Genomic DNA, 21,352 nt, shown 5'->3' with positions numbered 1-21,352 from the left:
CCTGTGGAATACAGTTGTTATTATTATTATTATTATTATTATAATACAGAGGGAGCAGCAGCCTGTGGTGTCCTGTAATTATAATAAAGGGGGAGTAGCCGGTGGTGTCCTGTTAATAAAGACATATGGGGGTGAGGGGGTCTGAGATAGTCACTCTAATGTCACATATATATATATATATATATATATATATAGTAATAATTCAGGAACATGACTGGGGCGGTGAGGGGATCTGAGAATGTCACAGTGACATCACTAATATCTATAGTAATAATACAGGGACATGACTGGGGAGGTGACGGGGACCTGGGAGTGTCACAGTGACAAGAGAAAGAAAGTAGACTTCTTTGTGGGCGCACTCTTGTGAAGAAATAATGAGATATTCTCAAAGAATAAAACTTAACTTTTATTACAAATGATTAAGAAATTATTCAATCTCCTGAGAACAAATAATGTCTCCTTCCGCCCCCACCCTGCTGCCCACCTGCCTGTCTCCTGTCGCCTTTCCCCTGCCTGTCTTCTGCCACCCCCACCCTGCTGCCCACCTGCCTGTCTCCTGTCGCCTTTCCCCTGCCTGTCTCCTGCCACTCCCACCCTGCTGCACACCTGCCTGTCTCCTGTCGCCTTTCCCCTGCCTGTCTCCTGCCACCCCCACCCTGCTGCCCACCTGCCTGTCTCCTGTCACCTTTCCCCTGCCTGTCTCCTGCCACCCCCACCCTGCTGCCCACCTGCCAGTCTCCTGTCCCTTTCCCCTGCCTGTCTCCTGCCACCCCCACCCTGCTGCCCACCTGCCTGTCTCCTGTCGCCTTTCCCCTGCCTGTCTCCTGCCACCCCCACCCTGCTGCCCACCTGGCAGTCTCCTGTCCCTTTCCCCTGCCTGTCTCCTGCCACCCCCACCCTGCTGCCCACCTGCCTGTCTCCTGTCGCCTTTCCCCTGCCTGTCTCTTGCTGCCCACCTGCCTGTCTCCTGTCGCCTTTCCCCTGCCTGTCTCCTGCCACCCCCACCCTGCTGCCCACCTGCCTGTCTCCTGCCACCCCCACCCTGCTGCCCACCTGCCTGTCTCCTGTCGCCTTTCACCTGCCTGTCGCCTGCCACCCCCACACCTGCTGTCCACCTCCCTGTCTCCTGCCACCTTTCCCCTGCCTGTCTCCTGCCGCCTTTCCCCTGCCTATCTCCTGACACCTTTGCTACACCATCGGCTGGATGTGTGAATCCTGAGGTCACGGAGACTGTACGCCGCAGCTCCATGAATGAGGCCATGAAATTTCCCTCAGGAGACCCTGTCCCTTCACAACCAATTCTCACCCTTACACCACTTCATGGCTGCAGCCATACTCGTCTGACAACTCAGGACACATAGCGCACATGCTCCGTACAGGTCGTGCACATGAGCGGTGTACCAAACATCATCTCATTGTGACTCCACCCACAATAGCGCTAATATCTAGATCAGGTCCACTATGCAGTGCAGCCTTATGGGGCTGGGTCACAGGAACCTCGGAGACACTGACCCTGACTCTATGGCTGTGGGGAAATAGGAGACTTAATGACCACTCTATTCCATATTTACTATGTTACATGTGCAGTATGTTTTATGTATTATATTTATTCCAGGAACTCCAGCTGTGAGGAACGGAGTCTTTATTACACATCACATGTTCTGTATTCTCTCTGATTCACAAAGGATGGACAAGGACAGGAGTCACAGGACTGAGAGGATAATAAATATCACCCTGGAGATCATCTACCTGCTGACTGGGGATGTGAGTGGATCTGGGAGCGTCTTAGTAACCTTATATCTATAGTAATAATACAGGGACATGACTGGGGAGGTGAGGGGATCTGGGAGCATTACTGTGACCTTATATCTATAGTAATAATACAGGGACATGATTGGAGAGGTGAGGGGATCTGGGAGTGTCACAGTGATGTCACTTATATCTATAGTAATGATACAGTGACATGACTGGGGAGGTGATATGATCTGGGAGCATCACTGTGACCTTATATCTATAGTAATAATACAGGGACATGACTGGGGAGGTGAGGGGATCTGGGAGCGGAGCAGTGATGTCACATATCTATAGTAATAACACGGGCATGACTGGGGAGTGAGAGGATCTGGGATCGTCGCAGTGACATCACTAATATCTATAGTAATAATACAGGGACATGACTGGGCAGTTGAGGGTATCTGGGAGCATCACAGTGACATCACTCATATCTATAGTAATAATACAAGGACATGACTGGGGATGTAAGGGGATCTAGGAGTGGCACAGTGATGTCACTTCTATCTTTAGTAATAATACAGGGACATGACTGGGGAGGTGAAGGGATCTGGGTGCATCACTTTTTGAAGTCACATATATCTATAGCAATAATACAGGGACATGACTGGGGAGGTGAGGGGTTTAGGAGCGTCACAGTGATGTCACTTTTGTCTATAGTAATAATACAGGGACATGACTGGGGGGGTGGGGGGTATCTGGGAGTTAATACAAAACAACTGATTTTGAATACACCTTAGGCGCTAACACCTTATACACAGATACCATATAACACTACTGATGAAATGGGACATTTCAGCAGTAGTGTTATATGGTATCTGTGTATTAGGTGTTAGCGCCTAAGGTGTATTCAAAATCAGTTGTTTTGTATTAGCTCTTTTGGTGATTGGGAATCACTAGAGTACATCTGGGCAGCTCTTCCCCACCAAGCGCTATTTTCTGTTCCACCTATATATCTTTGGTATCTGGGAGTGTCACAGTGACATCACTTATATCTATTGTAATAATTCAAGGACATGACTGGGGAGGTTAGGGGATCTGGAAGTGTCACAGTGACATCACTTATATCTATAGTAATAATTCAGGGACATGACTTCGGAGGTTAGGGGATCTGGGAGTGTATATATTGATATTTGATGTCTCCACCATTACACAGGATTACACAATAGTGAAGAAGACATCCAATGAGTATGAGACACCCAGCAGCCATCCTCGTTTATCAGGAGGACTGAGTAGAACCCAGAGCCCCATCACGGTGCCTCCACCTCACTCACTGACACATGAGAGACACAATGACCAGAAGATCCTGGAACTCACCAACAAGATCATTCAGCTGCTGACTGAAGAGGTGACTACTGGGAATGGGGCATTATACAGTAACACCAGGGGATGTGTCTGGGTGGTGACTGGAGAGGTGACTGCTGGGAATGGGACATTATACAGTAACACCAGGGGATGTGTCTGGGTGATGACTGGAGAGGTGACTGCTGGGAATGGGACATTATACAGTAACACCAGGGGACGTGTCTGGGTGATGACTGGAGAGGTGACTGCTGGGAATGGGGCATTATACAGTAACACCAGGGGATGTGTCTGGGTGATGACTGGAGAGGTGGTTGCTGGGAATGGGTCATTATACAGTAACACCAGGGGATGTGACTGGGTGATGACTGGAGAGGTGACTGCTGGGAATGGGGCATTATACAGTAACACCAGGGGATGTGTCTGGGTGATGACTGGAGAGGTGACTGCTGGGAATGGGCCATTATACAGTAACACCAGGGTAAGTGTCTTGGTGATGACTGGAGAGGTGACTGCTGGGAATGGGACATTATACAGTAACACCAGGGGATGTGTCTGGGTGATGACTGGGGAGGTGACTGCTGGAAATGGGACATTATACAGTTACACCAGGGGACGTGTCTGGGTGATGACTGGAGAGGTGACTGCTGGGAATGGGGCATTATACAGTAACACCAGGTGATGTGTCTGGGTGATGACTGGAGAGGTGACTGCTGGGAATAGGACATTATACAGTAACACCAGGGAATGTATCTGGGTGATGACTGGAGAGGTGACTGCTGGGAATGGGCCATTATACAGTAACACCAGGGTGTGTGTCTTGGTGATGACTGGAGAGGTGACTGCTGGGAATGGGACATTATACAGTAACACCAGGGGATGTGTCTGGGTGATGACTGGGGAGGTGACTGCTGGAAATGGGACATTATACAGTTACACCAGGGGACGTGTCTGGGTGATGACTGGAGAGGTGACTGCTGGGAATGGGGCATTATACAGTAACACCAGGTGATGTGTCTGGGTGATGACTGGAGAGGTGACTGCTGGGAATGGGGCATTATACAGTAACAGCAGGGGACGTGTCCGGGTGATGACTGGAGAGGTGACTGCTGGGAAAGGGAGATTATACAGTATCACCAGGGGACGTGTCTGGGTGATGACTGGAGAGGTGACTGCTGGGAATGGGACATTATACAGTAACACCAGGGGATGTGTCTGGGTGATGACTGGAGAGGTGACTGCTGGGAATGGGAGATTATACAGTATCACCAGGGGATGTGTCTGGGTGATGACTGGAGAGGTGACTGCTGGGAATGGGACATTATACAGTAACACCAGGGGACGTGTCAGGGTGATGACTGGAGAGGTGACTGCTGGGAATGGGACATTATACAGTAACACCAGGGGACGTGTCAGGGTGATGACTGGAGAGGTGACTGCTGGGAATGGGGCATTATACAGTAACACCAGGGGATGTGTCTGGGTGATGACTGGAAAGGTGACTGCTGGGAATGGGACATTATACAGTAACACCAGTGGACGTGTCTGCTGGGAATGGGACATTATACAGTAACACCAGTGGACGTGTCTGGGTGATGACTGGAGAGGTGACTGCTGGGGATGGGGTATTATACAGTAACACCGGGGGATGTGTCTGGGTGATGACTGGAGAGGTGACTGCTGGGAATGGGACATTACACAGTAACATCAGGGGTCGTGTCTGGGCGATGACTGGAGAGGTGACTGCTGGGAATGGGACATTATACAGTAACACCAGGGGACGTGTCAGGGTGATGACTGGAGAGGTGACTGCTGGGAATGGGGCATTATACAGTAACACCAGGGGATGTGTCTGGGTGATGACTGGAAAGGTGACTGCTGGGAATGGGACATTATACAGTAACACCAGTGGACGTGTCTGCTGGGAATGGGACATTATACAGTAACACCAGTGGACGTGTCTGGGTGATGACTGGAGAGGTGACTGCTGGGAATGGGACATTATACAGTAACACCGGGGGATGTGTCTGGGTGATGACTGGAGAGGTGACTGCTGGGAATGGGGCATTATACAGTAACACCAGGGGATGTGTCTGGGTGATGGCTGGAGAGGTGACTGCTGGGAATGGGTCATTATACAGTAACACCAGGGGATGTGTCTGGGTGATGACTGGAGAGGAGACTGCTGGGAATGGGCCATTATACAGTAACACCGGGGGATGTGTCTGGGTGATGACTGGAGAGGTGACTGCTGGGAATGGGGCATTATACAGTAACACCAGGGGATGTGTCTGGGTGATGACTGGAGAGGTGACTGCTGGGAATGAGGCATTATACAGTAACACCAGGGGATGTGTCTGGGTGATGACTGGAGAGGTGACTGCTGGGAATGGGGCATTATACAGTAACACCAGGGGATGTGTCTGGGTGATGACTGGAGAGGTGACTGCTGGGAATGAGGCATTATACAGTAACACCAGGGGATGTGTCTGGGTGATGACTGGAGAGGTGACTGCTGGGAATGGGACATTATACAGTAACACCAGGGGACGTGTCTGGGTGATGACTGGAGAGGTGACTGCTGGGAATGGGGCATTTTACAGTAACACCAGGGGGACGTGTCTGGGTGATGACTGGAGAGGTGACTGCTGGGTATGGGGCATTATACAGTAACACCAGGGGATGTGTCTGGGTAATGACTGGAGAGGTGACTGCTGGGAATGAGGCATTATACAGTAACACCAGGGGATGTGTCTGGGTGATGACTGGAGATGTGACTGCTGGGAATGGGACATTATACAGTAACACCAGGGGATGTGTCTGGGTGATGATTGGAGAGGTGACTGCTGGGAATGGGACTTTTTACAGTAACACCAGGTGATGTGTCTGGGTGATGACTAGAGAGGTGACTGCTGGGAATGGGACATTATACAGTAACACCGGGGATGTGTCTGGGTGATGACTGGAGAGGTGACTGCTGGGAATGGGACATTATACAGTAACACCAGGGAATGTGTCTGGGTGATGACTGGAGAGGTGACTGCTGGGAATGGGACATTATACAGTAACACCAGGGTAAGTGTCTTGGTGATGACTGGAGAGGTGACTGCTGGGAATGGGACATTATACAGTAACACCAGGGGATGTGTCTGGGTGATGACTGGGGAGGTGACTGCTGGAAATGGGACATTATACAGTTACACCAGGGGACGTGTCTGGGTGATGACTGGAGAGGTGACTGCTGGGAATGGGGCATTATACAGTAACACCAGGTGATGTGTCTGGGTGATGACTGGAGAGGTGACTGCTGGGAATAGGACATTATACAGTAACACCAGGGAATGTATCTGGGTGATGACTGGAGAGGTGACTGCTGGGAATGGGACATTATACAGTAACACCAGGGAATGTGTCTGGGTGATGACTGGAGAGGTGACTGCTGGTAATGGGACATTATACAGTAACACCGGGGATGTGTCTGGGTGATGACTGTATCACTGTGTGTGTCAGGTTCCTATAAGGTGTCAGGATGTCACTGTCTATGTCTCCATGCAGGAGGGGGAGTATATAGAGGAACACAGGGGTCTGTACAAGGACGTGATGATGGAGAATCACCGGCCCCTCACATCACTGGGTAAGAGGAGACTGTCATGTATTGTACAGGGGAGAGCAGGTATGGGGACCCCCTATATACACACATCATCTGATAATCACATATATACACTGTACTCAGTCACTGTATGTCTCCTACAGATGGGCCCAGTAACAGAGATACCCCAGAGAGATGTCCCCGTCCTCTGTATTCCCAGGATTGTACAGAGGAGAATCACAGGATCCCACAGGAGGATCAGGTAGGTGGGATTTAGGGTCTCACCCATATACCAAAGTGACTGTCACTATATGATCTGTAGAGGAGCTGTGTGTCTTATACACTGATATTATACTGTTTCACCTCAGTTTAATTAGACTGTATGCAAATGTCATTATAGTGTTTGTGTTTTATTTTTTGATTTTTAGGTAGAACGTCTGTCTGATATTAAAACAGATTATATAGAGGGAGAAGAAGAGACGTATGTGACTGATATGAAGGCAGAAGATATAGAGAGAGAAGAAGAGACGTATGTGACTGATATAAAGGCAGAAGATACAGAGGGAGAAGAAGAGACGTATGTGACTGATATAAAGGCAGAAGATATAGAGGAAGAAGAAGAGACGTATGTGACTGATATGAAGGCAGAAGATACAGAGGGAGAAGAAGAGACGTATGTGACTGATATGAAGGCAGAAGATACAGAGGGAGAAGAGACGTATGTGACTGATATAAAGGCAGAAGATACAGAGGGAGAAGAAGAGACGTATGTGAGGGGTGATCAGCAGTGTAAGGAGGAGGAGATCCCTACAGATATCAGCACAGGTGAGTAATAAACACTTATTACAGAAAAGAGTCACAGATTCTCCTTCCTCAGTCACTACAGCAATCTCTTATCCTACACCCTCCTCTGTCAGTACAGACTAATGAGGGAAATGTATCTGCCCTGTGAGGGAGTCAGGAGCCATCAGCCCCTATTATACACCTGCTCTCCCCTCACATCATGTCACTGTGTGTTACCAGCCCAGAGATCTGACCAGTCTCCTCCCCACACTCTCTGGTGTATCTCATACATCAGGAGACATCAGCCCCTATTATACTCCTGCTCTCCCCCTCACATCATGTCACTGTGTGTTACCAGCCCAGAGATCTGACCAGTCTCCTCCCCACACTCTCTGGTGTATCTCATATATCAGCAGCCATCAGCCCCTATTCTACTCCTGCTCTCCCCCTCACATCATGTCACTGTGTTACCAGCCCAGAGATCTGACCAGTGTCCTCCCCACACTCTCTGGTGTATCTCATACATCAGGAGCCATCTGCCCCTATTATACTCCTGCTCTCCCCCTCACATCATGTCACTGTGTGTTACCAGCCCAGAGATCTGACCAGTCTCCTCCCCACACTCTCTGGTGTATCTCATACATCAGGAGACATCAGCCCCTATTATACTCCTACTCTCCTCCTCACATCATGTCACTGTGTTACCAGCCCAGAGATCTGACCAGTCTCCTCCCCACACTCTCTGGTGTATCTCATACATCAGGAGCCATCTGTCCCTATTATACTCCTGCTCTCCCCCTCACATCATGTCACTGTGTGTTACCAGCCCAGAGATCTGACCAGTCTCCTCCCCACACTCTCTGGTGTATCTCATACATCAGGAGCCATCAGCCCCTATTATACTCCTGCTCTCCCCTCACATCATGTCACTGTGTGTTACCAGCCCAGAGATCTGACCAGTCTCCTCCCCACACTCTCTGGTGTATCTCATACATCAGGAGACATCAGCCCCTATTATACTCCTACTCTCCTCCTCACATCATGTCACTGTGTTACCAGCCCAGAGATCTGACCAGTCTCCTCCCCACACTCTCTGGTGTATCTCATACATCAGGAGCCATCAGCCCCTATTATACTCCTGCTCTCCTCCTCGCATCATGTCACTGTGTGTTACCAGCCCAGAGTTCTGACCAATCTCCTCCCCACACTCTCTGGTGTATCTCATACATCAGGAGCCATCAGCCCCTATTATACTCCTGCTCTCCCCTCACATCATGTCACTGTATGTTACCAGCCCAGAGATGTGACCAGTCTCCTCCCCACACTCTCTGGTGTATCTCATACATCAGGAGACATCAGCCCCTATTATACTCCTACTCTCCTCCTCACATCATGTCACTGTGTTACCAGCCCAGAGATCTGACCAGTCTCCTCCCCACACTCTCTGGTGTATCTCATACATCAGGAGCCATCAGCCCCTATTATACTCCTGCTCTCCTCCTCACATCATGTCACTGTGTGTTACCAGCCCAGAGATCTGACCAGTCTCCTCCCCACACTCTCTGGTGTATCTCATACATCAGGAGCCATCAGCCCCTATTATACTCCTGCTCTCCCCTCACATCATGTCACTGTGTGTTACCAGCCCAGATATCTTACCAGTCTCCCCCCCACACTCTCTGGTGTATCTCATACATCAGGAGACATCAGCCCCTATTATACTCCTACTCTCCCCCTCACATCATGTCACTGTGTGTTACCAGCCCAGAGATCTGACCAGTCTCCTCCCCACACTCTCTGGTGTATCTCATACATCAGGAGCCATCTGCCCCTATTATACTCCTGCTCTCCCCCTCACATCATGTCACTGTGTGTTACCAGCCCAGAGATCTGACCAGTCTCCTCCCCACACTCTCTGGTGTATCTCATACATCAGGAGACATCAGCCCCTATTATACTCCTACTCTCCTCCTCACATCATGTCACTGTGTTACCAGCCCAGAGATCTGACCAGTCTCCTCCCCACACTCTCTGGTGTATCTCATACATCAGGAGCCATCAGCCCCTATTATACTCCTGCTCTCCTCCTCGCATCATGTCACTGTGTGTTACCAGCCCAGAGTTCTGACCAATCTCCTCCCCACACTCTCTGGTGTATCTCATACATCAGGAGCCATCAGCCCCTATTATACTCCTGCTCTCCCCTCACATCATGTCACTGTATGTTACCAGCCCAGAGATGTGACCAGTCTCCTCCCCACACTCTCTGGTGTATCTCATACATCAGGAGACATCAGCCCCTATTATACTCCTACTCTCCTCCTCACATCATGTCACTGTGTTACCAGCCCAGAGATGTGACCAGTCTCCTCCCCACACTCTCTGGTGTATCTCATACATCAGGAGCCATCAGCCCCTATTATACTCCTGCTCTCCTCCTCGCATCATGTCACTGTGTGTTACCAGCCCAGAGTTCTGACCAATCTCCTCCCCACACTCTCTGGTGTATCTCATACATCAGGAGCCATCAGCCCCTATTATACTCCTCTCTCCCTCACATCATGTCACTGTGTGTTACCAGCCTAGAGATCTGACCAGTCTCCTCCCCACACTCTCTGGTATATCTCATACATCAGGAGCCATCAGCCCCTATTATACTCCTGCTCTCCCCTCACATCATGTCACTGTGTGTTACCAGCCCAGAGTTCTGACCAATCTCCTCCCCACACTCTCTGGTATATCTCATACATCAGGAGACATCAGCCCCTATTATACTCCTGCTCTCCCCCTCACATCATGTCACTGTGTGTTACCAGCCCAGAGATCTGACCAGTCTCCTCCCCACACTCTCTGGTGTATCTCATACATCAGCAGCCATCAGCCCCTATTCTACTCCTGCTCTCCCCCTCACATCATGTCACTGTGTTACCAGCCCAGATATCTGACCAGTCTCCTCCCCACACTCTCTGGTGTATCTCATACATCAGGAGCCATCTGCCCCTATTATACTCCTGCTCTCCCCCTCACATCATGTCACTGTGTGTTACCAGCCCAGAGATCTGACCAGTCTCCTCCCCACACTCTCTGGTGTATCTCATACATCAGGAGACATCAGCCCCTATTATACTCCTACTCTCCTCCTCACATCATGTCACTGTGTTACCAGCCCAGAGATCTGACCAGTCTCCTCCCCACACTCTCTGGTGTATCTCATACATCAGGAGCCATCTGCCCCTATTATACTCCTGCTCTCCCCCTCACATCATGTCACTGTGTGTTACCAGCCCAGAGATCTGACCAGTCTCCTCCCCACACTCTCTGGTGTATCTCATACATCAGGAGCCATCAGCCCCTATTATACTCCTGCTCTCCCCTCACATCATGTCACTGTGTGTTACCAGCCCAGAGATCTGACCAGTCTCCTCCCCACACTCTCTGGTGTATCTCATACATCAGGAGACATCAGCCCCTATTATACTCCTACTCTCCTCCTCACATCATGTCACTGTGTTACCAGCCCAGAGATCTGACCAGTCTCCTCCCCACACTCTCTGGTGTATCTCATACATCAGGAGCCATCAGCCCCTATTATACTCCTGCTCTCCTCCTCGCATCATGTCACTGTGTGTTACCAGCCCAGAGTTCTGACCAATCTCCTCCCCACACTCTCTGGTGTATCTCATACATCAGGAGCCATCAGCCCCTATTATACTCCTGCTCTCCCCTCACATCATGTCACTGTATGTTACCAGCCCAGAGATGTGACCAGTCTCCTCCCCACACTCTCTGGTGTATCTCATACATCAGGAGACATCAGCCCCTATTATACTCCTACTCTCCTCCTCACATCATGTCACTGTGTTACCAGCCCAGAGATCTGACCAGTCTCCTCCCCACACTCTCTGGTGTATCTCATACATCAGGAGCCATCAGCCCCTATTATACTCCTGCTCTCCTCCTCACATCATGTCACTGTGTGTTACCAGCCCAGAGATCTGACCAGTCTCCTCCCCACACTCTCTGGTGTATCTCATACATCAGGAGCCATCAGCCCCTATTATACTCCTGCTCTCCCCTCACATCATGTCACTGTGTGTTACCAGCCCAGATATCTTACCAGTCTCCCCCCCACACTCTCTGGTGTATCTCATACATCAGGAGACATCAGCCCCTATTATACTCCTACTCTCCCCCTCACATCATGTCACTGTGTGTTACCAGCCCAGAGATCTGACCAGTCTCCTCCCCACACTCTCTGGTGTATCTCATACATCAGGAGCCATCTGCCCCTATTATACTCCTGCTCTCCCCCTCACATCATGTCACTGTGTGTTACCAGCCCAGAGATCTGACCAGTCTCCTCCCCACACTCTCTGGTGTATCTCATACATCAGGAGACATCAGCCCCTATTATACTCCTACTCTCCTCCTCACATCATGTCACTGTGTTACCAGCCCAGAGATCTGACCAGTCTCCTCCCCACACTCTCTGGTGTATCTCATACATCAGGAGCCATCAGCCCCTATTATACTCCTGCTCTCCTCCTCGCATCATGTCACTGTGTGTTACCAGCCCAGAGTTCTGACCAATCTCCTCCCCACACTCTCTGGTGTATCTCATACATCAGGAGCCATCAGCCCCTATTATACTCCTGCTCTCCCCTCACATCATGTCACTGTATGTTACCAGCCCAGAGATGTGACCAGTCTCCTCCCCACACTCTCTGGTGTATCTCATACATCAGGAGACATCAGCCCCTATTATACTCCTACTCTCCTCCTCACATCATGTCACTGTGTTACCAGCCCAGAGATGTGACCAGTCTCCTCCCCACACTCTCTGGTGTATCTCATACATCAGGAGCCATCAGCCCCTATTATACTCCTGCTCTCCTCCTCGCATCATGTCACTGTGTGTTACCAGCCCAGAGTTCTGACCAATCTCCTCCCCACACTCTCTGGTGTATCTCATACATCAGGAGCCATCAGCCCCTATTATACTCCTCTCTCCCTCACATCATGTCACTGTGTGTTACCAGCCTAGAGATCTGACCAGTCTCCTCCCCACACTCTCTGGTATATCTCATACATCAGGAGCCATCAGCCCCTATTATACTCCTGCTCTCCCCTCACATCATGTCACTGTGTGTTACCAGCCTAGAGATCTGACCAGTCTCCTCCCCACACTCTCTGGTGTATCTCATACATCAGGAGCCATCAGCCCCTATTATACTTTCTCTGACGTCCTAGTGGATGCTGGGAACTCCGTAAGGACCATGGGGAATAGCGGCTCCGCAGGAGACTGGGCACAAAAGTAAAAGCTTTATGACTAGCTGGTGTGCACTGGCTCCTCCCCCTATGACCCTTCTCCAAGCCTCAGTTAGATTTTTGTGCCCGAACGAGAAGGTTGCATGCTAGGTGGCTCTCCTGAGCTGCTTAGAGTAAAAGTTTAAATAGTTTTTTTTATTTTCAGTGAGTACTGCTGGCAACAGGCTCACTGCATCGTGGGACTAAGGGGAGAAGAAGCGAACTCACCTGCGTGCAGAGTGGATTGGGCTTCTTGGCTACTGGACATTAGCTCCAGAGGGACGATCACAGGCCCAGCTTGAATGGGTCCCGGAGCCGCGCCGCCAGCCCCCTTACAGAGCCAGAAGAGCGAAGAGGTCCGGAAAAATCGGCGGCAGAAGACGTTCCTGTCTTCAAATAAGGTAGCGCACAGCACCGCCGCTGTGCGCCATTGCTCTCAGCACACTTCACACTCCGGTCACTGAGGGTGCAGGGCGCTGGGGGGGAGCGCCCTGAGACGCAATAAAACACGATTTACACCTTATATGGCTGAAGAAATGCATCACATATAGCTCCTGGGCTATATGGATGCATTTAACCCCTGCCAGTTTTCCTAAAAAAAGCGGGAGAAAAGGCCGCCGTGAAGGGGGCGGAGCCTATCTCCTCAGCACACAAGCGCCATTTTCCCTCACAGCTCCGCTGGAAGGACGGCTCCCTGACTCTCCCCTGCAGTCCTGCACTACAGAAACAGGGTAAAACAAGAGAGGGGGGGCACTATTTGGCAGTTAATATAAATACAGCAGCTATAAAAGGGAGAAACACTTATATAAGGTTATCCCTGTATATATATATAGCGCTCTGGTGTGTGCTGGCAAACTCTCCCTCTGTCTCCCCAAAGGGCTCATGGGGTCCTGTCCTCTATCAGAGCATTCCCTGTGTGTGTGCTGGGTGTCGGTACGATTGTGTCGACATGTGTGAGGAGGAAAATGATGTGGAAGCGGAGCAATTGCCTGTTTTAGTGATGTCACCCCCTAGGGAGTCGACACCTGACTGGATGGTCGTATTTAAAGAATTACGTGACAATGTCAGCACTTTGCAAAAAACTGTTGACGACATGAGACAGCCGGCAAATCAGTTAGTGCCTGTTCAGGCGTCTCAGACACCGCCAGGGGCGCTAAAACGCCCGTTACCTCAGATGGGCGACACAGACCCAGACACGGATACTGAATCCAGTGTCGACGGTGAGGAGACAAACGTAATATCCAGTAGGGCCACACGTTACATGATCACGGCAATGAAGGAGGCATTGAACATTTCTGACACTACAAGTACCACAAAAAAGGGTATTATGTGGGGTGTGAAAAAACTACCAGTAGTTTTTCCTGAATCAGATGAATTAAATGAGGTGTGTGATAAGGCGTGGGTTTCCCCCGATAAAAAACTGCTGATTTCTAACAAATTATTGGCACTATACCCTTTCCCGCCAGAGGTTAAGGCATGTTGGGAAACACCCCCTAGGGTAGATAAGGCGCTCACACGCTTATCAAAACAAGTGGCGTTACCGTCTCCTGATACGGCCGCCCTTAAGGAACCAGCTGATAGAAGGCTGGAAAATATCCTAAAAGGTATATACACACATACTGGTGTTATACTGCGACCAGCAATCGCCTCAGCCTGGATGTGCAGCGCTGGAGTGGCGTGGTCGGATTCCCTGACTGAAAATATTGATACCCTGGATAGGGACAGTATATTATTAACTATAGAGCATTTGAAAGATGCATTACTATATATGCGAGATGCACAGAGGGATATTTGCACCCTGGCATCAAGAGTGAGTGCGATGTCCATTTCTGCCAGAAGGGCGTTATGGACACGACAGTGGTCAGGTGATGCAGATTCCAAACGACATATGGAAGTATTGCCGTATAAAGGGGAGGAGTTATTTGGGGTCGGTCTATCAGACCTGGTGGCCACGGCAACGGCTGAAAAGTCCACCTTTTTACCCCAGGTCACCTCTCAGCAGAAAAAGACACCGTCTTTTCAAACTCAGTCCTTTCGTTCCTATAAGAACAAGCGGGCAAAAGGCCACTCATTTCTGTCCCGGGGCAGAGGAAGAGGAAAAAGACTGCACCAGGCAGCCTCTTCCCAGGAGAAGAAGCCCTCCCCCGCTTCTGCCAAGTCTTCAGCATGACGCTGGGGCTTTACAAGCGGACTCAGGCACGGTGGGGGCCCGTCTCAAAAATTTCAACTCGCAGTGGGCTCACTCACTGGATCCTGCAGGTAGTATCACAGGGGTACAAATTGGAATTCGAGACGTCTCCCCCTCGCCGATTCCTGAAGTCTGCTCTACCAACGTCTCCCTCCGACAGGGAGGCAGTATTGGAAGCTATTCACAAGCTGTATTCCCAGCAGGTGATAATCAAGGTACCCCTCCTACAACAGGGAAAGGAGTATTATTGCACGCTGTTTGTGGTACCGAAGCCGGACGGCTCGGTGAGACCAATTTTAAATCTAAAATCCTTGAACACTTACATAAAAAGGTTCAAATTCAAGATGGAATCACTCAGAGCAGTGATAGCGAACCTGGAGGAAGGGGACTATATGGTATCTCTGGACATCAAAGATGCTTATCTCCATGTCCCAATCTTTCCTTCTCACCAAGGGTACCTCAGGTTTGTGGTACAAAACCGTCATTATCAGTTTCAGACGCTGCCGTTTGGATTGTCCACGGCACCCCGGGTCTTTACCAAGGTAATGGCCGAAATGATGATTCTTCTTCGAATAAAAGGCGTCTTAATTATCCCTTACTTGGACGATCTCCTGATAAGGGCAAGGTCCAGGGAACAGTTAGAGTTCGGAGTAGCACTGTCTCAGGTAGTGCTACGTCAGCACGGGTGGATTCTAAATATCCCAAAATCACAGCTGATTCCAACAACACGTCTACTGTTCCTGGGGATGATTCTGGACACAGTCCAGAAAAAGGTGTTTCTCCCGGAGGAGAAGGCCAGGAAGTTATCCGAGCTAGTCAGGAACCTCCTAAAACCAGGCCAAGTGTCAGTGCATCAATGCACGAGAGTCCTGGGAAAAATGGTGGCTTCTTACGAAGCGATTCCATTCGGAAGATTCCATGCAAGAACTTTTCAGTGGGATCTGCTGGACAAATGGTCCGGATCGCATCTTCAGATTCATCAGCGGATAACCCTATCTCCAAGGACAAGGGTGTCTCTCCTGTGGTGGTTACAGAGTGCTCATCTTCTAGAGGGCCGCAGATTCGGCGTTCAGGATTGGGTGCTGGTGACCACGGATGCCAGTCTGAGAGGCTGGGGAGCAGTCACACAGGGAAGAAATTTCCAGGGCTTGTGGTCAAGCATGGAAACGTCTCTTCACATAAATATCCTGGAACTAAGGGCCAATTACAATGCCCTAAGTCAAGCAAGGCCTCTGCTTCAGGGTCAGTCGGTATTGATCCAATCGGACAACATCACGGCAGTCGCCCACGTCAACAGACAGGGCGGCACAAGAAGCAGGAGGGCAATGGCAGAAGCTGCAAGGATTCTCCGCTGGGCGGAAAATCATGTGATAGCACTGTCAGCAGTGTTCATTCCGGGAGTGGACAACTGGGAAGCAGACTTCCTCAGCAGACACGACCTCCACCCGGGGGAGTGGGGACTTCACCCAGAAGTCTTCCAAGTGATTGTAAACCGTTGGGAAAAACCAAAGGTGGACATGATGGCGTCCCGTCTCAACAAAAAACTGGACAGATATTGCGCCAGGTCAAGAAACCCTCAGGCAATAGCAGTGGACGCTCTGGTAACACCGTGGGTGTACCAGTCGGTGTATGTGTTCCCTCCTCTGCCTCTCATACCCAAGGTACTGAGAATTATAAGACGGAGAGGAGTAAGAACTATACTCGTGGCTCCGGATTGGCCAAGAAGAACTTGGTACCCGGAACTGCAAGAGATGCTCACGGAGGACCCGTGGCCTCTACCTCTAAGAAAGGACCTGCTCCGGCAGGGACCTTGTCTGTTCCAAGACTTACCGCGGCTGCGTTTGACGGCATGGTGGTTGAACGCTGGATCCTGAAGGAAAAAGGCATTCCAGATGAAGTCATCCCTACCCTGATCAAAGCCAGGAAGGATGTAACCGCAAAACATTATCACCGCATTTGTCGAAAATATGTTGCGTGGTGTGAGGCCAAGAAGGCCCCTACAGAGGAATTTCAACTGGGTCGTTTCCTACATTTCCTGCAAGCAGGACTGTCTATGGGCCTAAAATTAGGATCCATTAAGGTTCAAATTTCGGCCCTGTCGATCTTCTTCCAGAAAGAACTGGCTTCAGTGCCTGAAGTTCAGACGTTTGTCAAGGGAATACTGCATATACAGCCTCCTTTTGTGCCACCAGTGGCACCTTGGGATCTCAATGTAGTTTTAGGGTTCCTAAAATCACATTGGTTTGAACCACTCACCACTGTGGAATTAAGATATCTCACATGGAAGGTGGTCATGCTGTTAGCCCTGGCGTCAGCCAGGCGTGTCTCAGAATTGGCGGCTTTATCATATAAAAGCCCTTACCTAATTTTTCATTCAGACAGGGCAGAATTGAGGACTCGTCCTCAATTTCTCCCTAAGGTGGTTTCAGCGTTTCACATGAACCAACCTATCGTGGTACCTGCGGCTACTAGGGACTTGGAGGACTCCAAGTTGCTGGACGTAGTCAGGGCCCTGAAAATATATGTTTCCAGGACGGCTGGAGTCAGAAAATCTGACTCGCTGTTTATCCTGTATGCACCCAACAAGCTGGGTGCTCCTGCTTCTAAGCAGACTATTGCTCGTTGGATTTGTAGTACAATTCAGCTTGCACATTCTGTGGCAGGCCTGCCACAGCCAAAATCTGTTAAAGCCCATTCCACAAGGAAAGTGGGCTCATCTTGGGCGGCTGCCCGAGGGGTCTCGGCTTTACAACTTTGCCGAGCAGCTACTTGGTCAGGGGCAAACACGTTTGCAAAATTTTACAAATTCGATACCCTGGCTGAGGAGGACCTGGAGTTCTCTCATTCGGTGCTGCAGAGTCATCCGCACTCTCCCGCCCGTTTGGGAGCTTTGGTATAATCCCCATGGTCCTTACGGAAGTCCCAGCATCCACTAGGACGTCAGAGAAAATAAGAATTTACTTAACGATAATTCTATTTCTCGTAGTCCGTAGTGGATGCTGGGCGCCCATCCCAAGTGCGGATTGTCTGCAATACTTGTATATAGTTATTGTTACAAAAAAATCGGGTTGTTTATTGTTGTGAGCCATCTTTGCAGAGGCTCCTCTGTTATCATACTGTTAACTGGGTTCAGATCACAGGTTGTACGGTGTGATTGGTGTGGCTGGTATGAGTCTTACCCGGGATTCAAAATCCTTCCTTATTATGTACGCTCGTCCGGGCACAGTATCCTAACTGAGGCTTGGAGGAGGGTCATAGAGGGAGGAGCCAGTGCACACCAGCTAGTCATAAAGCTTTTACTTTTGTGCCCAGTCTCCTGCGGAGCCGCTATTCCCCATGGTCCTTACGGAAGTCCCAGCATCCACTACGGACTACGAGAAATAGAATTATCGGTAAGTAAATTCTTATTATATATATATATATATATATATATATATATAAAAGTGCTGTTTTAACTGGGAATTTGGTTTCCAGTGTCAGGTGGCGCTGGGTGTGTGCTGGCATACTCTCTCTCTCTGTCTCTCCCTGTCTCTCCAAAGGGCCTTATTGGGGAACTGTCTCCATATAAATATATCCCTGAGCAGTGATCGCAAAAACGCGCTATAGCGCGTATTTTACCCCATAATGAGGATAGGGGACTCTCTTTTACAAAATGAGTGCGTCCCTGGGTACCCGCTCCGTTGTAGGCAGACCTGTAGCTCCTTTGATCTCTCCGCGGGTCCCGCTGCCAATCTTGTGGCTTCATTGATGTCTCTGGGTCCAGCGGCCAATCCTGTGGTGCCAGGTCCAGTGGCCAATCACATGTATACACAGAGCTCTCCCTCTCAAACCCCTCCAATAGCCGGGCTTCCGGGAGGACTAGTAGACGGGGAGGAGGAGCTGTTGGTGCCTTTTACTCCTGTATGCAGCGCCGGCACCCGTACTCAGAAGGCGGCCCGAACTGCAGCGTTAACAGGCTCTCTCTGCAGCCTCCCGTCTCCTCCCCGTCCCACCGCTGCTATTCACTTCTCCCCCCTCACCGCCGCGGCCACTCAGGATGCGGGGTCATGCGCCGGTGGATTCAAAGGCTCAGCGCGGCACTTACAACGCTGAGTCCTGAGTGCCCGCGGCGGTGGGGGGTAAAAGCGAATAGCAGGGCTGGGACGGGGAAGAGACGGGTGGCCACAGAGAAAGCCTGTTAATGCTGTAGAAGAGGTTACTACATCCCGCCCACAGCAGTAAGGATCTGAAGAGAAGAATTTCAAGCAGCACCTGGCATGGAGGATTCATGTTAGTAATAAACATATGGGTAATTGGGATGGCAGCAGCTAACGATTCAAACACTGGGGGTGGGGGCAGTGCCCAGCATACACCAACACAAATGCACACATTGGCCAGCCCCACCCCCATATACCCACACCCTCCATACACCCTCCATAGCCACACAGTGCCCATCATACACACCCCCAATACCCACACATTGCCCATTATACACACACAGTGCCAATCATACACACTCCCCACAACGTGTTCACACTGCCCATTATACACACACCCATCTGACACCCCCTCCACTGACACCCGTGATCACTGTGTCTGGGGACGACAACTGGGGGTCCAAGATGGTGGCTACAATGTGCCTAAGTGGTCACCTGCTGCAATGTGTGTAACGTGTTCTACCTGCTGCAATGTGTATAACGTGCTCTACCTGGTGCAATGTGTATAACGTGCTCTACCTGGTGCAATGTGTATAACGTGCTCTACCTGCTGCAATGTGTATAACGTGCTCTACCTGCTGCAATGTGTATAACGTGCTCTACCTGGTGCAATGTGTATAACGTGCTCTACCTGCTGCAATGTGTATAACGTGCTCTACCTGCTGCAATGTGTGTAACGTGTTCTACCTGCTGCAATGTGTATAACGTGCTCTACCTGCTGCAATGTGTATAACGAGCTCTACCTGCTGCAATGTGTATAACGTGCTCTACCTGCTGCAATGTGTATAACGTGCTCTACCTGCTGCAATGTGTGTAACGTGTTCTACCTGCTGCAATGTGTATAACGTGCTCTACCTGCTGCAATGTGTGTAACGTGTTCTACCTGCTGCAATGTGTATAACGTGCTCTACCTGCTGCAATGTGTATAACGTGCTCTACCTGCTGCAATGTGTATAACGTGCTCTACCTGGTGCAATGTGTATAACATTCTCTACCTGGCGCAATGTGTATAACGTGCTCTACCTGGTGCAATGTGTGTAACGTGCTCTACCTGCTGCAATGTGTATAACGTGCTCTACCTGCTGCAATGTGTATAACGTGCTCTACCTGCTGCAATGTGTATAACGTGCTCTACCTGCTGCAATGTGTATAACGTGCTCTACCTGCTGCAATGTGTATAACGTGCTCTACCTGCTGCAATGTGTATAACGTGCTCTTCCTGCTGCAATGTGTATAACGTGCTCTACCTGCTGCAATGTGTGTAACGTGCTCTACCTGCTGCAATGTGTATAACGTGCTCTACCTGCTGCAATGTGTATAACGTGCTCTACCTGCTGCAATGTGTATAACGTGCTCTTCCTGCTGCAATGTGTATAACGTGCTCTACCTGGCGCAGTGTGTATAACGTGCTCTACCTGCTGCAATGTGTATAACGTGCTCTACCTGGCGCAATGTGTTTAACGTGCTCTACCTGCTGCAATGTGTGTAACGTGCTCTACCTGCTGCAATGTGTATAACGTGCTCTACCTGCTGCAATGTGTGTAACGTGTTCTACCTGCTGCAATGTGTATAACGTGCTCTACCTGCTGCAATGTGTATAACGTGCTCTACCTGCTGCAATGTGTATAACGTGCTCTACCTGGCTGCAATGTGTATAACGTGCTCTACCTGCTGCAATGTGTATAACGTGCTTTACCTGCTGCAATGTGTATAACGTGCTCTACCTGGTGCAATGTGTATAACGTGCTCTACCTGCTGCAATGTGTATAACGTGCTCTACCTGGTGCAATCTGTATAACGTGCTCTACCTGGTGCAATGTGTATAACCTGCTCTACCTGGTGCAATGTGTATAACCTGCTCTACCTGCTACAATGTGTATAACGTGCTCTACCTGCTGCAATGTGTATAACGTGCTCTACCTGCTGCAATGTGTATAACGTGCTCTGCCCGGCGCATTGTGTGTAACGAGCTCTGCACGTCGCAATGTGTATAACGTGCTCTACCCGGCGCAATGTGTATAACGTGCTCTACCTGCTGCAATGTGTATAACGTGCTCTACCTGCTGCAATGTGTATAACGTGCTCTACCTGCTGCAATGTGTATAACGCGCTCTACCTGCTGCAATGTGTATAACGTGCTCTACCTGCTGCAATGTGTATAACGTGCTCTACCTGCTGCAATGTGTATAACGCGCT

The 21,352-nt window shown here is 50.0% G+C and overlaps 1 pseudogene; it reads left to right on the top strand.

Moving 5' to 3' along the window:
- The window catches only part of LOC134984412 (zinc finger protein 260-like), a 148,302-nt pseudogene that overhangs the window by 74,517 nt on the left and 52,433 nt on the right, over window positions 1–21,352 (top strand).

The sequence above is a fragment of the Pseudophryne corroboree genome (assembly GCF_028390025.1).
Source record: "Pseudophryne corroboree isolate aPseCor3 chromosome 3 unlocalized genomic scaffold, aPseCor3.hap2 SUPER_3_unloc_51, whole genome shotgun sequence".
Lineage (NCBI taxonomy): Eukaryota > Metazoa > Chordata > Amphibia > Anura > Myobatrachidae > Pseudophryne > Pseudophryne corroboree.
This window is presented reverse-complemented; position numbering and strand designations above follow the sequence as displayed.